This window comes from Capricornis sumatraensis, chromosome 9 (genome assembly GCF_032405125.1).
Source record: "Capricornis sumatraensis isolate serow.1 chromosome 9, serow.2, whole genome shotgun sequence".
NCBI lineage: Eukaryota > Metazoa > Chordata > Mammalia > Artiodactyla > Bovidae > Capricornis > Capricornis sumatraensis.
Genome location: NC_091077.1, coordinates 74,042,765 through 74,061,725, shown reverse-complemented (window position 1 = coordinate 74,061,725; position 18,961 = coordinate 74,042,765).

Sequence of the window (18,961 nt, the reverse complement as noted above, 5' to 3'; positions counted from 1 at the left end):
TGTGAGTCTGTTTCTGTTTCATAGATAGGCTCATTTCTTTCATATTTTATATTTTATGAATAAGTGATATCATATGGTGTTTGTCTTTCTCTTTCCTACTTAGTATGATCATCTCTAAGTCCATCTGTGCTGCTGCAAGCAGCATTGTGCTGCTGCCGAGGGCTTTACTGCTTTCTTTTTTATGGCTGAGTAGTGTTTCACTGTTTATATGTATCACATCTTCTTTATCCATTCACTGATTGGCATTCAGGTCGTTTCCATGCCTTGGCTATTGTAAATAGCACTGCAGTGGACATAGGGGTGCATATATATTTTTGACTTTCAGTTTTATCTGGATATATACCCAGGAATGGGATTGTTGGACCTCATGGCAAGTCTATTTTTAGTTTTTTGAGGAGCCTCCATACATTTTCCAAAGTGGCTGCATCAACATACATTCCCATAGGAGGGTTTCCTTTGCTCCACATAAGGTGCTTTTCATAAATGGTAAAATAGATAAAACAAACCTGTTTCCAAGAGTTTATTAACTTGGTTGAAACTGGACTATGAATAATGTTATATCAAGAAAAAATGTGGAAATTACCCTTTTTGGTCAAGAATGCTGAATTTTACAATTAAGTATGGAGTGGCCCAAGAGTTCTGCAGCTACTGACATGTCACAAACAGACACATTGGTACTCAATTCTTCCATCCAAATTATATCTATTCAGTTTTCTTGACTCAAGTAGTGTAACATCCATTCATTAAACTTAATGAAAAATTTAATTTAAAATCTTATTACTAAGATTAAAAGATATTGCTGGTGGTCTTTGTGGCTGAATATGTTATTTCTGGATTTTAATACAATGATATTAGAACTGAAGTGATCTTTAGAGACTGTCTGCCTAAATCACTTTGGTCTAGGGCTAGAGCCAACTCCTTATTTCAGATGAGGACACCAAAGTAATGCAATAGGTTACCTGAAATGCTAGTCACTTGTTAGTGGCAGAGACTAGGGCATAGATCGCCTGGATTCCGGTTAAGTGTCAAGATTGCCAGGAGAAATATCAATAACCTTAGAAAGGCAGATAAAACCACCCTTATGGCAGAAGGTGAAGAAGAACTAAAGAGCCTCTTGATGAGAGGGAAAGAGGAGAGTGAAAAAGTTGGCTTAAAACTCAACATTCAGAAAACTAAGATCATGGCATCTGGTCCCATCACTTCATGGCAAATACATGGGGAAACAATGGAAATAGTGAGAGACTAGTTTTTTGGGCTACAAAATCACTGCAGATGGTGACTGCAGCCATGAAACTAAAAGACGCTTGCTCCTTGGAAGAAAAGCTATGACCAACCTAGACAGCATATTAAAAAGCAGAGACATACTTTGCCAACAAAGGTCCATCTAGTCAAAATTATGGTTTTTCCAGTAGTCATGTATTGTTGTGAGAGTTGGACTATAAAGAAAGCTGAGTACCAAAGAATTGATGCTTTTGAATTGTCGTGTTGGAGAAGACTCTTGCGAGTCCCTTGTACTGCAAGGAGATCCAACCAGTCCATGCTAAAGGAAATCAGTCCTGAATATTCATTGGAAGGACTGGTGCTGAAGTTGAAGCTCTAATACTTTGGCCACTTGATGTGAAGAGCTGACTCACTGGAAAATACCCTGATCTGATGCTGGGAAAGTTTGAAGGCAGGAGGAGAAGGGGATGACAGAGGATGAGATGGTTGGATGGCATCACCGATTTGATGGCATAAGTTTGAGTAAATCCCAGGAGTTTATGATGGACAGGGAAGCCTGATATGCTGCAGTCCATGGGGTCACAGAGAGTCAGACATGACTGAGCGACTGAATTGAACTAAACTGAAGTATACCTGAAAGCCATCAGATTGTCTTTAGTCAAAATATTCATCTTGCCTGCTAATCCCCCACAAACTCTGTATTTATTTTTAATTGGGGGATAGTTGATTTAAAATATTGTGTTAGTTTCTGCCATACATCAACATGAATAATCTATAGCTATACATATGTCCCTTCTCTCTTGAACCTCCTTCTCACCTTCATCTCATCCTACCCCTTTAGGTTGTCACAGAGCACTGGGTTTGAGTTCCCTGCATCATACTGCAAATTTTCACCAGGTATCTATTTTATATATAGTATGTATGTTTCAGTGCTGCTCTCTCAATTGTTGCCTCACATTTGCCATCTTCCCTATAATAGGGCTTTCTGCATATCCAGGCCAGGTGACGAAGGATGCACTGCAATTTCATAGAAATGTTTGTAAGTATTAATAGTGCCCCTAAAAAGAGGTGTGCAATACATATGTCTATCTGTTTCTTAATTACACTCTATTCTGTTATCCTTGGTATCCTAACTTAATGGATAGGAATGCGGATTCTGAAGTCTGACTGCTTAGGTTCAAATCTCACTGCCATCATTTATAATTTCTGTGACCTTGATTAAGCAACTCTCTGCTGCAGTGTTCTCATCTGAAAAAAACCTCAAGATATTAATAGCAAATACCTCACATATTTTTCACAGATAAATTGATATTCATAAAGCATTTTAAAAAGTGCCTGACACACAGGCACTTTCTTACTGTGCACTTAGTAAATGGTGGCTTCTATATTTTTTTATAGTATTAGGCAGAAACAAATCAATTTCTAAAGTAATATGGATAATAAATATATTTAGCTTCCAAGTACAATATATAAATAAGCCCTCATATTAATTAGAGTTATCACAACATCCACAAATTGGATATTAGCCCAATTCAATAGACAGTAGAGCCAAGATTCACAATGATTACATCACTTGCTTAAAGCTCCACAACCAATTACTGATGGCTGTTCCGTAACTCAGATTGTTGATACATTTGAATCTCAAGCTTTTGCCTTTCTATTGATCCAGATTCCAGAGGCCAATGATAGTTCACTGGGTTTTCTAACTACAAATTCTTTTAAGCTTTTTTATTAAAAAAGAAAAGAATCATAATGGATTGACAAGTAGTGCTAGCTGAGCAGGTCTTCCTGGGACCTTTGAAAAGGCTAAGGTTGTGTTATGGCACAACTCTGGGACTTAGTGATGGAAAGGGATGCCTGGTGTGCTGCCGTCCATAGGGTCACAAAGAGTTGGATACAACTGAGTGACTGAACTGAACTGTGTTGTGGAGGCTGCAAGATGTAATTATAATGCTTCAGCGGATTCTTAACTTCAGAGGGGATCACGTCATTAGCACTGGAACACACCTGGCCTAAGAGATGGCAGAAAATGGATCAGAATTGAAATGTCAGCCACTTCCAACTCCTGACCCGGGCCATCCTTTAAGGTCCACACCAACAGGGTTGCTCTCTAATAAAGATCACCCACAGAATGACACCATCCGGCAAATGTCAGAGGAGAGGTGACAGGAGGAACAGCTGCTGGACTTCAGCTGCAATCATCTGCCTCATATTGAGTGACTTGAAAATGAATGGGCAGGCAGGGTCGGTGCTTCCAGCTGAGTAAATAATCTGTCATTCCCAGCTCTGTCTTATTTTAGATTTTCTATAGAGATATTCACTCTTTCAGAGATTCTTTGCATCCTCATGTATACTTTTTGTATGTGGAAGTCAGATTGATGCCTCTAATTACCAGATGTTTTGAAATTTGCATGGTTTCTTCACCCCACTTACTTCACTCCCCAAAACCAAGTCTTCCAGTGTCTCTATTTCAGCAAGTAATAGTCTAATCTGCCAAGGTGGGCAAACCAGAAATGTGTATGCTATCCTTCAAACTTTCCTCTTCCACACTTTATGACTGAGACTAAGCTGGATTTCTTTTTTGTGCTCTCATAATCCTTTGATTTTTGCTTCATAGAATTAATTGAAATTTGTGATCATTTTTATATTTGTGACTATTTCATGGGAAAAAATACACATGTAAATTTACTTGCCTGAAAGTCCCATGAGAGTAGGAATCATGTCTATATTTACTCATCATAGCTTACATATTTGTTTATGTTTTCAGTTCAGTTCAGTTCAGTCCAGTTCAGTTCAGTCGCTCAGTCACGTCCGACTTTTTGCGACCCCATGAAACGCAGCACGCCAGGCCTCCCTGTCCATCACCATCTCCCGGAGTTTACTCAGACTCACATCCATCGAGTCTGTGATGCCATCCAGCCATCTCATCCTCTGTCGTCCCCTTCTCCTCCTGCCCCCAATCCCTCCCAGCATCAGAGTCTTTTCCAATGAGTCAACTCTTTGCATGAGGTGGCCAAAGTACTGGAGCTTCAGCTTTAGCATCATTCCTTCCAAAGAAATCCTAGGGTTGATCTCCTTCAGAATGGATTGGTTGGATCTCCTTGCAGTCCAAGGGACTCTCAAGAGTCTTCTCCAACACTACAATTCAAAAGCATCAATTCTTCGGCTTTCAGCCTTCTTCACAGTCCAACTCTCACATCCATACATGACCACAGGAAAAACCATAGCCTTGACTAGACGGACCTTAGTCGGCAAAGTAATGTCTCTGCTTTTGAATATACTATCTAGATTGTTCATAACTTTTCTTCCAAGGAGTAAGCGTCTTTTAATTTCAACTCCAGTGTTTGTCACATAGAAATGCTCGAAAATTAATTGCTTAACAAACCTTGAACCAATCTTCAGTCTCCTTGTTTCATTATTTTCAGTGCCATGTCTTTAGAAAAGGAATGCTGACAATGTTAACCATCAAATGGGAATGAACCAACCCTGGCAATGGTGAGATCACCACCCCTGGTTTTCGTGATCAACTGGATGGTCTTCTATCATCCTGAATTTAGAAAAGTTTGTATTAGGTGATATTTAAGCACACCCCTAACAACATGGTTTATCATTCCATTGTGCTCTAAGACCTTTTAAATTGGTATACTGAGATCTTGCATTATGGTGTCAGGAAACTCAGATATCAGTCCAGATCTCAGTGACCTTGAACAACTCTGCAGTTCAGTTCAGTCGCTCAGTCGTGTCTGACTCCTTGCGACCCCATGAATCACAGCATGTCAGGCCTCCCTGTCCATCACCAACTCCCAGAGTTCAATCAAACTCATGTCCACCGAGTCGGTGTTGCCATCCAGCCATCTCATCCTCTATCGTCCCCTTCTCCTCCTGCCCCCAATCCCTCCCAGCATCAAAGTCTTTTCCAATGAGTCAACACTTCGCATGAGGTGGCCAAAGTACTGGAGTTTCAGCTTCAGCATCAGTCCTTCCAATGAACACCCAGGACTGATCTCCTTTAGAATGGACTGGTTGGATCTCTTTGGAGTCCAAGGGACTCTCAAGAGTCTTCTCCAACACCACAGTTCAAAAGCATCAATTCTTCGGCACTCAGCTTTCTTTATAGTCCAACTCTCACATCCATACATAACCACTGGAAAAACCATAGCCTTGACTAGACGGACCTTTGTTGGCAAAGTAATATCTCTGCTTTTGAATATGCTATCTAGGTTGGTCATAACTTTCCTCCCAAGGAGTAAGCGTCTTTTAATTTCATGGCTGCAGTCATCATCTGCAGTGATTTTGGAGCCCCAAAAAATAAAGTCAGCCACTGTTTCCACTGTTTCCCCATCTATTTCCCATGAAGTGATGGGACCAGATGCCATGATCTTCGTTTTCTGAATGTTGAGCTTTAAGCCAACTTTTTCGCTCTCCTCTTTCACTCTCATCAAGAGGCTTTTTAGTTCCTCTTCACTTTCTGCCATAAGGGTGGTGTCATCTGCATATCTGAGGTTTTTGATATTTCTCCCGGAAATCTTGATTCCAGCTTGTGTTTCTTCCAGCCCAGCATTTCTCATGATGTACTCTGCATATAAATTAAATAAGCAGGGTGACAATATACAGCCTTGATGTACTCCTTTTCCTATTTGGAACCAGTCTGTTGTTCCATGTCCAGTTCTAACTGTTGCTTCCTGACCTGCATATAGGTTTTCAAGAGGCAGGTCAAGTGGTCTGGTATTCCCATCTCTTGAGAATTTTCTACAGTTTATTGTGATCCACACAGTCAAAGGCTTTGGCATAGTCAATAAAGCAGAAATAGATGTTTTTCTGGAACTCTCTTGCTTTTTCAGTGATCCAGCAGATGTTGGCAATTTGATCTCTGGTTCCTCTGCCTTTCCAGCTTGAACATCTGGAAGTTCACGTTTCACATATTGCTGAAGCCTGGCTTGGAGAATTTTGAGCATTACTTTACTAGCATGTGAGATGAGTGCAATTGTGCGATAGTTTGAGCATTCTTTGGCATTGCCTTTCTTTGGGATTGGAATGAAAACCGACCTATTATCTGTAATTCTGTTTCCTCATCTTTATAATGGAGTGCATTAGTAAGGATGGGTTAAGTTATTCAGAAGTAACAAGTAACCTTATTAACTCAAAATATAGCACAACAAAGTTACCTATTCGCTTATTTTGCATGTCCCAAGTGGGTGAACAGTGGGTCTGCTCCAGAGTCACCCAGGGGCAAAGAGATAGCAGCTGTCTTGGAGTTGAACTTTTGTGAACCGGAGTGCTCCCCATTTTCCATCTCATCTCATCAATAGAAGGGAGACAGTGGGATAGTGTGTATAAGCTTGTAACTCCCTCATCCTAGAGGTGACATATTTCATTGGTAAGGAACCAACATTGGTCCCCTCTAACTGTAAAAAAAAAAAAAAAGCTGAGAAGTAGAGAAGAGCTCATCAAATACTGATGTGTGTGACTTTGTCTTCCTTATGAAGTGATATTGATTTTTTGTTTTGTTTTCTTAGCCAGTGGAAGTATTTCTTTAAGTGAAATACATAAACATATAAAGCAAATAAGAGTGAAACTGTACTAATGGAAGCAGGCCTGGAGAGGCTTGGGTTGCTGCCAGCTTGTCTTACACTTTATAACAACTGTGCCATTTAATTATACCCACGGCATTTTTGTAGATCTGTGATGGTTTTGTTGTGCACAGTGTGAAAACTTCTTGGCTGGCTGGTTTCTAAGGTCACTTTTAACTTTTAAAATTATATTTGCAAATGAACTTTTCTTCAAATTTGTTTTACAACTGTATTGTTGTCATTGTTCAGTTGCTAAGTCATGTACGACTCTTTTTGACCCCATGGACTGCAGCATACCAGGCTTCCCTGTCCTTCACTATCTCCTGGAATTTGCTCAAACTTATGTCCATTGAGTTGGTGATGCTATCCAACCATCTCATCCTCTGTGGTCCCCTTCTCCTCCTGCCCTCAATCTTTCCTGACATCAGGTTCTTTTTCAATGATGTCTCTTTGCATTAGGGTGACCAAAGTATTGGAGTTTCAGCTTCAGCACCAGTACTTCCAATAAAATTCAGAGCTGTTCCTTTAGGATTGACTGATTTGATCTCCTTGCAGCCCAAGAGATTCTCAAGAGTCATCTCTAGCACCACAGTTCGAAAGCATCAATTCTTTGACACTCAGCCTTGCTTATGGTCCAACTCTCACCTCTATACATGACTACTGGAAAAAACATTGCTTTGAGTATATGGACCTTTGTTAGCAAAGTGATGTCTTTTCTTTTTAATATGCTGTCTAGGTTTGTCATTGCTTTCCTTCCAAGGAGCAAGCTTTAATTTCATGGCTGCAGTCACCGTCTGCAATGATCTTGAATCCCAAGAAAATAAAGTCTGTCACTGCTTCCTTCTACTTGCCATGAAAGGATAGGACCAGAGGTGATGATCTTCGTTTTTTGAATGTCAAGTTTCAAGCCAGTTTTTTCAATCTTCTCTTTCACCCTCATCAAGTGATTTTTTACTTCCTCTTCACTTTGTCCCATTAGAGTGGTATCATCTGCATATCTGAGGTTGTTGATATTTCTCCAGGCAGTTGTGATTCCAGCTTGTGATTCATCCAGCCCAGGATTTGGCACGATGTACTCTGGATAAAAGTTAAATAAGCAAGGTGACAATATACACAGCCTTGTTGTATTCCTTTCCCAATTTTGAAGCAGTCTGTTTTTCCATGTCTTATTCTAACCATTGCATCTTGACCTGGATGCAGGTTTCTCAGGAGGCAAATAAGGTGATCTGGTATTCTCACCTCTTTCAGAATTTTCCAGTTTGTTGTGATCCACATAGTCAAAGGAGCACAATCAGTGAAGCATAACTAGATGTTTTTCTGAGATGTCTATATTCTTGTATATATTTTACATAGTTCCATTTATGTGCAATTTTGCATTTTTTTATTTCACATTTTAATATGTTTTCTCAATTCTTTGTAATGATTATTTTTATATATAAACTATTATTAACTAAAGCAATCCTAAATGTAATAATGAAAGTCCTTAACTCAGTGTATGAGAATTTTAGTCTTCAAAAAAATGGCAGTAATAATAATAACATCAGGTTGAGTTTTTAAGGGGAAGTTAAAAAAGAATATGTGAAGGAAATTAGCAGAGTAGTAGACTCTGTATAAACCAAACACATTATCAGATCTACAACCAGAGCTACGTTAATATTGTTGAGAGTATACTATGCATTGGGCATTGTATAAACGTTTTCCACAAGTTGTCTTACTGAATCCTTGAACAACTTATGAACGATAAGTAAATGTTTTTCCAAATCATTTTATAGGGGACAAAACTGAAATTCAGTTTGTTTGGCAATCTTTCCTGCATTTACTTATAAGGTAGTGCTTTATCCTGGACTCCAATCCAGGTCTATCTCCTAAGCCTAGGCCCTTGCCTCCCATTAAATGAGATATTTAAAGCAATGCTTTATACCTGAAACTAACATAGTATTACACATCAGCTATACTTCAATAAAAAATAGAATAAGTAAAACTTCAAAATAAAGTGGAAAAAGAGGCAACTGTCTATGGTAAGGGTAAACTGGTGAAGAGGTGTTGCAGTGCTCTTGCCATAAACTTCCCCAGTCCTACTGTTTTCCTTTTTAAGTTATCAGCATTTAAAATTGCATTGAAATTTAGTTTGAATATTTAAAATGTAAATAAAATGTTTAGGAAGACTTTGAATGCAAACATACTTTAATATAGTTCCATGGTTCATTTTACCTTAGGATTAATGAGACTACACAAATGACAGATTACTCTTTTGGTTATTAATTCTGCCTCTTGACCTAGTGAAAAATATCTATTAGATTATGTAAATCAAGCCCAGTAAGAAAACAACTTATTTAAAGTGACTTCAAACCAGAGTGTGTGCATGCTGAGTGCTAAGTTACCTCAGTCGTGTTTGACTCTGCGACCCTATGGCCTGCAGCCCACCAGGCCCCTCTGTCCATGGAATTCTCCAGGCAAGAATATTGGAGTGGGTTGCTGTGCCTTTCTCCTCAAACCAGTGCACATAATAGTAATGACTCTAATAGTGTTGCAAAAGGGAAAAAAAAATTCTCAAAAATATTATTAATTATTAAAATATTAACAAAGTCCATTCTGAATGATCTTGACCTCTATGTAGTACTTAATAAATGCACGTGGGAACAAAACTATAACCAAATAGGTACTTTCTTTTTAATGATGTGTTTATCCTCATGCCAGTTCACTTAGAAACATTTTATTTAAAAGCTGCCCCACAATATTGATCTCATTGATCTGTCTCCAAAAGCAGATCACACATTTTGTCCCCAAATCAAGTCAAGATGTGCACCATAGACATGTTCTGTCTGGCCCAAGCGGTCTTAGTAATTATCAATACTGGTCAATATTTTTAACTTGAGCTTGTGGTAGGCAGCGTAATGGCTCCCTAAAGATGTTCATGTCTTATTCCTTAGACTGTGTATGTTTCATTACACTACATAAGGGACTTTACAGATATAATTAAGGTTATGGACCAGGCCTGAAAATAAAGAGTTTATGGTAGACTGCTCAGCTGGCCCTATCTAGTCACATGAACCCTTAAAAGCAAAGAACTTTCTCCAGCTAGAAGGAAGAGAGATGTGACAGCAGGGAATATCTGAGACAGTCAAAGCTTTGGAGAAACTCAACTCATTGTTGCAGGAGGAAGGAAAGCATGAGAAGGGATGTGGGTAGCCACTAGCAGTAAAGACCATCAGAAAATAGGGACTTCACTTTTACAACCAGCAGAAATTGATTTTGGTCAAATTTGGGTGAGCTTGGGAGCTTAGAAAAAAACTTGCTCTAGAAAAAAACTTGCTGACACTTTGATTTCAGCCTTAAGAAACTCTAAGCAGAGGACACAGTTGAGGTAGGCTATAACTGGATTTCTGACCCCCAGAACTGTGGGATCATAAAAGAGTATTGTTTTAAGCCCCTAAATTTGTGGTAAAATTTTTTATAGCAGAAAGTAAACTAACACAGATTTTTCACTTGGAAATTTATGTGTTTATAGTTTTTGTTTGGCCACACTGGATTAGAGTTGAATAATAGAGGCCCCATTTGGTTGAACCCTGGGATTCTTATTTATGCAAGTTACAACCTGGCCTGGTTTGCTCATTTATCCTTTTGGCATTTGTATTTCAGACACTGATCTGAAAATTGAAAGGGACAGAACTAAATAGGAACACACATGGGAAGCTTGGGGATTTTTCCATCCCTCTTCCAAGGACCTTGACTCACAGTCCTGATTTTTTGCCTAATATGCTATTTCATCTGTCCTTCACTTCCATCTCTCTCTGTTTCTTTCTTCATTTTTAATAGAGCTTAGTGGGCCCAATGAAGTTGGTTGCTGTAGAAATATGATCCTTCCTTTTCATAATTATTTTTCAGGAACAAATGTCAGCACATACTTCTTTTATCAAGTTTCACTTGTAACCTCGATTGCTATTGAATTTCCCTCCTCCATTTATTGAACCATGTTGGACAAATGTTTTTACTGTGGAATTCAAGTAAAGGCACTACTCCAATATTTTAAATTTAATTGCAGTTGCTACATATGAGGACAGTAAACTAAATTATTTAGAAAGAGTAAATAAATAAACCTTGTCCTTGGTGTAAAATTATTTTTCACCTGAAGGAAACAAGTCTAAACCATGAAACAAACATCTGCCTGAGTAATCGTTAAAAGAATCTAAAGCTCTACATGTTTAGATGCTTCTTGTTCCCATGATGGGAAATTTCAATAAAACTTAATCATCACTTACATATTCTCATCATACCCATGTATCTCTGCATTTCATCACGTTCTATACCTGAAATTTGATATTTGTTCATTTAGTAATTTGACCTCTCTTTTCTATTACACATATATGCTTTCTGATGGCAAAGTCTCTCTATCTTCATTCCCATTTTATATTATTGCAAACTTTCAATAATTCTTTCTTGAATGAAAGATGTATTCATTAGTTATCATTTGTGTGGGTGGAATTGAGTGGACAATATCTCATTCTGAATCCTAACATTACAAAGTATTAAAAACAAAACATTTAAGTCTAAGCATGATTCAGAAGCCATTTGTTCAAGAAGTTTGAAAGGATTCAACTTCCTCTATCTATCCATATTAGAGTAACACCTTGCCAAAGAACTGAGTCTGTTCCATATCCTGTTAAATAGCAGCCTGATAGAGTCACATACAAGATGCCAGGAAAGTGAAGGAATACAAGTAATTAATAATGGCCTACAAGAAAGCTGACTACAAGAGCTGACTGTGGCTCAGATCATGAACTCATCACCAAATTCAGACTTAAATTGAAGAAAGTAAGGAAAACCACCAGAACATTCAGGTGTGACCTAAATCAAATCCCTTACAATTATACAGTGGAAGTGACAAATAGATTCAAGGGATTAGATCTGATAGAGTGCCTGAAGAACTATGGACAGAAGTTTGTGACATTGTACAGGAGGCAGTGATTAAGACCATCCCTAAGAAAAAAAAAAATACAAAAGGGCAAAATGGTTGTCTGAGGAGGCCTTACAAATAGCTGTGAAAAGAAGAGAAGCTAAAGGCAGAGGAGAAAAGGAAAGATATACCTGAATGCAGAGTTCCAAAGAATAGCAAGGAGAGAGAATAAAGCCTTCCTCAGTGATTAGTGCAAAGAAATAGAGGAAAATAGTTGGATGGGAAAGACTAGAGAGCTCTTAAAGAAAATTAGAGATACCAAGGGAATATTTCATGCAAAGATGAGCACAATAAAGAACAGAAATGGTATGGACCTAACAGAAGCAGAAGATATTAAGAAGAGGTGGCAAGAATACACCGAAGAACTGTACAAAAAAGATCTTCACGACCCAGATAATCATGATGGTGTGATCATTCACCTAGAGCCAGACATCCTGGAATGTGAAGTCAAGTGGGCCTCAGGAAGTATCACTACTAAAAAAGCTAGTGGAGGTGATGGAATTCCAGTTGAGCTATTTTTATTCCTAAAAGATGCTGTGAAAGTGCTGCACTCAATATGCCAGCAAATTTGGAAACCTCAGCAGTGGCCATAGGACTGGAAAAGATCAATTTTCATTCTAATCCCAAAGAAAGGCAGTGCCAATTAATGCTCAAACTAGTGCTCAATTGCGGAGAAGGCAATGGCACCCCACTCCAGTACTCTTGCCTGGAAAATCCAATGGATGGAGGAGCCTGGTAGGCTGCAGTCCGTGAGGTCGCTAAGAGTCAGACATGACTGAGCAACTTCACTTTATGCATTGGAGAAGGAAATGGCAACCCACTCCAGTATTCTTGCCTGGAGAATCCCAGAGATGGGGGACCCTGGTGGGCTGCCTTCTATGTGGTTGCACAGAGTTGGACACGACTTAAGTGACTTAGCAGCAGCAGCAGCAGCAGCAGTGTGCAATTGCACTCATCTCACACACTAGCAAAATAATGCTCAAAAATCTTCAAGCCAGACTTCAACAGTATGTGAACCATCAATGTCTACTTGTTCAAGCTAGATTTAGAAAAGGCAGAGGCACCAGAGATTAAGTTGCCAATATCTGCTGGATCATCAAAAAAGCAAGAGAGTTCCAGAAAAGTATCTACTTCTGCTTTATTGACAACACCAAAGCTGTGGGAAATTGTGAAAGAGATGGGAATACTGACCTGCGCGTGACCTGCCTCCTGAGAAAACTGTATACAGGTCAAGAAGCAACACTTAGAACTGGGCATGGAACACACTGCTTCCAAATCAGGAAAGGAGTACGTTAAGGCTGTATATTATCACCTTACTTATTTAACTTATATGCAGAGTACATCCTGAGAAATGCTGGTTTGGATTAAACACAAGCTGGAATCAAGATTGCCAGGAGAAATATCAATAACATCAGATAGGCAGATGATACCACCCTTGTAGCAGAAACAAAGAAGAACTAAAGAGCCTCTTGCTGAAAGTGAAAGAGGAGAGTGAAAAAGTTGGCTCAAAACTAAACATTCAGAAAACTAAGATCATGGCATCTGGTCCCATCACTTCAGGTCAAATAGATGGGGAAACAGTGGAAACACTGTCAGACTTTATTTTGGGGGGCTCCAAAATCACTGCAGATGGTGACTGCAGCCATGAAATTAAAAGACGCTTACTCCTTGGAAGGTAAGTTCTGACTAACCTAGATAGCATATTCAAAAGCAGAGATATTACTTTGCCAACAAAGGTCCATCTAGTCAAGGCTCTTGTTTTTCCAGTAGTCATGTATGGATGTGAGAGTTGGACTATAAGGAAAGCTATGCACTGAAGAATTGATGCTTTTGATCTGTGGTGTTGGAGAAGACTCTTGAGAGTCCCTTGGACAGCAAGGAGATCCACCCAGTCCATCCTAAAGGAAATCAGTCCTGAATATTCATTGGAAGGACTGATGCTGAAACTGAAACTCCAATAGTTTAGCCACCTGGTGCAAAGAACTGACTCATTTGAAAAGACCTTGATGATGGGAAAGATTGAAGGCAGGAGGAGAAGGGGACAACAGAGGATGAGATGGTTGGATGGCTTTACTGACTCAATGGACATGAGTTTGAGTAAACTCCAGGAGTTGGTGATGGACATGGAGGCCTGGGTTGTTGTAGTCCAAGGGGTGGCACAGAGTCAAACACAACTGAGTGACTGAACTGAACTGAATAAGTTTTCTTGTTGTGGGTGCCAAGCATCCGACAGTCTCTAAACATTGCTGCTCAGAATCTTTAAGTATCTAGTTTGCCTGGTAATTTGGACTCATTTGAAGATCTTCGTAGCTGCCGATTGCAAAAACTTTGGACCTCTTTCCAGCCTCGGTGTGTCTCTGCCATTTTAATTTCTATGTGCCTTGAATCTTTGTTGATCTTGTATTTTATCTACCAGTCTGTTTCATTGGGTTGCAGTTTTGTTTTTGATCTTCCACACAATCTGATGTTGCTCATGACCACATATGTCATTTCATTTTCAACTCAGAGGAGAGGCATGCCTGCAGCTTGAGACATGCTTTTCCTCTAAGAAGAGTTCTCAAAGTTAATCCTAGAAGAAGTCAGCTTTTAGAGTTTGAAAAGCTGCTAATCCCTTGTTTTCAGGAAAGAAAGAACAATTAAAAAAAATTCACCAAAGAGCTTTTCTCTTAAAATTAATGTTCAAATATTGATACATTTACTTTCTAATTTTAAAAATAATGCATATTTATTACAAAATAATTGAGATGATAGAAAATTTCTTCTTTTCCTCTACTGCTTACTTAATTATATTCCCCAGATAGAACAATTGTTGATGTTTGGCACATTTCAAGCCTGTTTTTCTTATCCAGGGTCTGAATTTGATCTGATCCAGGGTAGAGCTCAAGTTCTACCATTGCCTTACTGAGTGAAGACAGAAAGATCATTTAATCTTCTTGAGCTTTAGTTTTTTCACTTTTAAAATAGAGTTTCTAACGGTGCTGACTCAACAGGCTTGTTATAGGGGTTTAGTGAGATATATGCACATGAATGTTGAGGTGATGCACATGAAAAGTGTTTGGCATTCAGCACTGCCACTGGTATTAGTGGGCTATTGCTGTTTATTCATTATATTTTACTAGAATATTTAATGGAAGTCTTTCCAAGTGAATATATAAACATCAAAGTTCTCTTTATAAGTGGCTTCAGAATATTCTAATTGGTGGATTTATCATGATTTCCCTAATGATGAAAGTTTCTCTCAGTTTTAATCTGTCTTTCTGTTCAAGTTGTTTGACTATTTCTTATAAGATTGAGATCACTGAGAAATACCCTTAGACCAAGCCTCAGAACTTTGCTATTGCCAGTCAGAGGCTCTGAGTCCACTACCCACCTGACTGAACGTAATAAACTGTCATTCCAGCTTAGATGATATCTTGATATCTTATTGAACACTAGTGCCAAATTAGAGATGTAAAAAATGTCTATCAATAAGCCCTTGTGGTTACTAACAATTATGAAGTCTGAAGGGAAGAGAATTAACAGCCAGCTGGCAAAATTAAACATTGCATGTTATTTGAAAACATCATTTGGTATTATTCCCCAAGAAAAAAGTAGACAGTTTATATCATCTGCCTTCTCAAAATGTCAGGATTATCATAAAATATTTATGGTAAATTCACATCCAGTTTCTCAAGTAATTGCTGATTAGCAGGCATCCATCCAATTGAATAGTTTATGTTAATGTACATCATTTTACACATACTTGAGATATAAGTTTTATTTTTTTTAAAAAATTAGTTGAAAGTGTGAAGTGATGTTAGCATCTTTCTGGTTAGTTTGGACCTAAGTAGTGACATAGTCATGGATCTAAAGACTAAAATGCTTCTGGAATCTGTATAGGATGTAACTTCCCTGAGAGACCTCTTTGCCCAAAGTAAATAAGTACATAAATTTATAAGCAAAAAATTGTACAAATTTATAGATAAGCAATGATAAGAGAGAATGAAATTTTGAGTGAAGAGTGCTATAATTCACCATAATAGCAGAATAGCTGCATTTTTGTCACCAATGGTAGCACCTTGCCTGTCCACAACTCTTTTCTTTCTCCTATTGCCTGCCTCTCTATTTGTGAAATTCTGGGGACCTTAGTTCATTTTTATTATAGAATATTTAATAAAAGGCAACTTAAACTTCATTGATAAAGATTAAAGAATGAGTAATTTTTATTTTGAGAGTATATTATAGATCTCAGCTTCTAAGTCTATCCTATTTTAAAGTTTAAAGTCTACTTTTGGATGGAGTAGCAATTCTAATTAGAGAAATAACAAAGAAAGTATCTTAAAGCTTCAACCAAAAATCACTAATCTCAATAAAATGCCAATTTGGATGAAAGAAAATTGTTTTTAATGGTCAATGAAATTCTAAGAGTCAGACTATTGAGAGAAAGACTACAGATTCACAATGGTTCATTAACTCTAGGCCCTCTTACTACTAACAGTTTTCTGTAACTTACTCTGAGCACTAGTTTTAAATGATAGATTTTTTTTAATTTTTTTTTTTTAAAGAGAATTCATACAATAGAATTTTATGTCTCTATCTGCTTTTAATTCAGGTCAAAGTGTTATATAAATCCAATTAACTGGTCTGAAACCGTTGGAAATACTTGGTTTGCTGGTTTGTGGCCAAATGCATATAGCTTCACTTTCTTCTTGTTCTTTTACTATGATGTCATCTGGAATACTTTCGTAAAAAATGTTTCCTAGTGTCAAAAATATTACTACAGACTTTCTAATATAGATAAAGCTCAACTTTGGCTAATTACCAGTCTTTAAATTTCCTCATTTTAAAATTTCTTTGACCAATCACTTCAAGCTGAGTTGTTCCTACTCTGGGTTTTTGCTAGGATTCTATATCCCTTCTAGTTCTTCTTGGCTTTTGGTTTTGGTTCAGGCTATATTTTTCTCCCAGAGACTTAATTTTCTAATAAAGAAAAATCATGGACTTATTATTTCATTCATTCAATACCTATGTCCTGAGTGCCTATCACATACTAGGCACTCTTCTGGGTGTTGGGAAATAAAACAGATAAAGATCCTTATCTTCATGAAGCTTACATTCTTATAATAAAGAGAAATATAAACAATAAATATAATAAAGAACTAAATTACATAGCATATTGGAAGATGATAAGTGTCATGGAGATAAAAGGAAAAAGTAGAGCAAGAACTGGGAATTGAGTCTGGGGGGCAAGTTGTGGTGGTTGGGATAGTCCTTCTTGAGGAGATGATGTACAAGCAAAGATGTGAAGAAGATGTGAGATTAACTTTGTAAATATTGGGGAAGAGCATTCTAGGCAGAGGAAACAGGGAGAAGATATGAAGGTTTTTCAGGTGAAAATGTGCTTGCAGCATTCAGACATTCAAAGGAGAATACCAAGGCTGGTGGGGAGTCAAAAAGGAGGAAGAGAGAGGAGGAGGTGAGTTCCGAAGCAAGATGGGGTTGTATGACTTTGGAGAGGCTGCAAGGGAGCAGATCACAGAAGGCCTTGAAGTTTCCTTTAAAGAGTTTTCTTGGACTCTGATTGAGGAGGAGCCTTGGCAAGATTTTGAGCAGAGGGCTGCCAGGATCTTCCTCCCATTTCAAAGGGATCGCTCTGGCTGTGGTGTTGAGAATACCTTCTGCCTTCTATTATATCCAGTCTTAGGCTACAGTCTAGCATCTAATTTTTTCCATATATCTATAATCAATTTTACCTCTGGGTACTTCACAATATATGGTTAAAAATGTGTTGACTTCTTTCTGTTTTAAAATAGTGAAATCACTGAGAACAATGAAAACTATAATTTCTTATCCCCAAATCCAAATGTGAATTGACTAATTTAAGAAAACTTTCTCTGACTACTTATTACCACTCTTTATTTGAGATGCCTCAGGCAAGTTGTGCAGATTCTACCCAGTTTTTACAGTTCATAATCAGTTCCTCCTAAGATTATAGGAGTTAATTAATCCTTAACAGTTTTCTGCAGCTTACTCTGAGTACTAGTTTTAACTGATAGATTTTTTAAATGTATTTTTTAAAGAGAATTCATGCAATAGAATTTTATGTGATTCTATCTGCTTTTAATTCAGGTCAAAGTGTTATATAAATCCAATTAACTGGTCTGAAACCCTGCTGCAGAAGAAATATTGATTAAGTAAAGGTAAATAGATCTGTTCACGGGTTCCTTGTTTTGACCAGTAGGTGAATTTTTTTTTTTTTTCACTCTTTTCCCCCAGTAATTTTGAATTTTAAGAATTCATACAGAAACAGACCCATTGTGAATATGATTATCTAAAATATGATTATGATAACATAAATGCATATACAGCTTTATTCACAGCACTACTTAATAAAATTTCAGTTTTTATTGCTAGAAAAATTATCCTTTTGAGTTATATAAAATCACTTAAGATTCAAATTAATGAAAGTGTAATTTGATTGCACACTCTCCCTAGAAAACTGATTTTTATCCTAAAGAACTAAATTATATGACATGTTATAAGATAAGTGCTGTGGGATGTTAATGGTATGCAGCCCTATATATGCCCAGGAATGCCATTTTTATTACCAAACAGTTTGTGTCCAATAATATTTTGAGAGTTTTCACAGGATAATAGGTGACATTAATCAGCAACACTGAACTCCAGTAAACATATTAATGAGGAATACTGAGGCTACTAATGTTGGAGTCTTTAGAAGTTTTAAGTATGGTCTTATATCTAGATGAAATAGTTTTAAGAAACTGCTGAGTCATGAGATCTAAATTAAAAATACAAGTTGGAATAAACAAAGTGATAAGAAAACATATGAGCAGCAGTTTCTCTGCTCTCTCATTCCAGGTTGCCCATGCTTTGTGGAATAAATTTAACTAAGAAGAAACTGGAGAAAATGATTCTCATTTCATCATTAGTTTTCACAAGAAAATTTGGTGTTTCCTAAAGGGTTAATTTCTCAACACACAGTGTATTTATTTAACAAATACCTACCATGTTCCTATCATATTCTAGGCATTGTGGTAAATGTTGAGGAAACAATGGTGAATGAGATGTTTGTTCTTCACCTTCAGGAAAATAGTATTCTGGAGGGAGGAGAAGAGAGATTAAAAATAGAGACAGATGAGTTAAATAATTGCACATTGTAGTAAGAGTCATGCAGGAAACAAGGGCCTTAGGTAATAATTAAGAAGAAGCTAGTTTT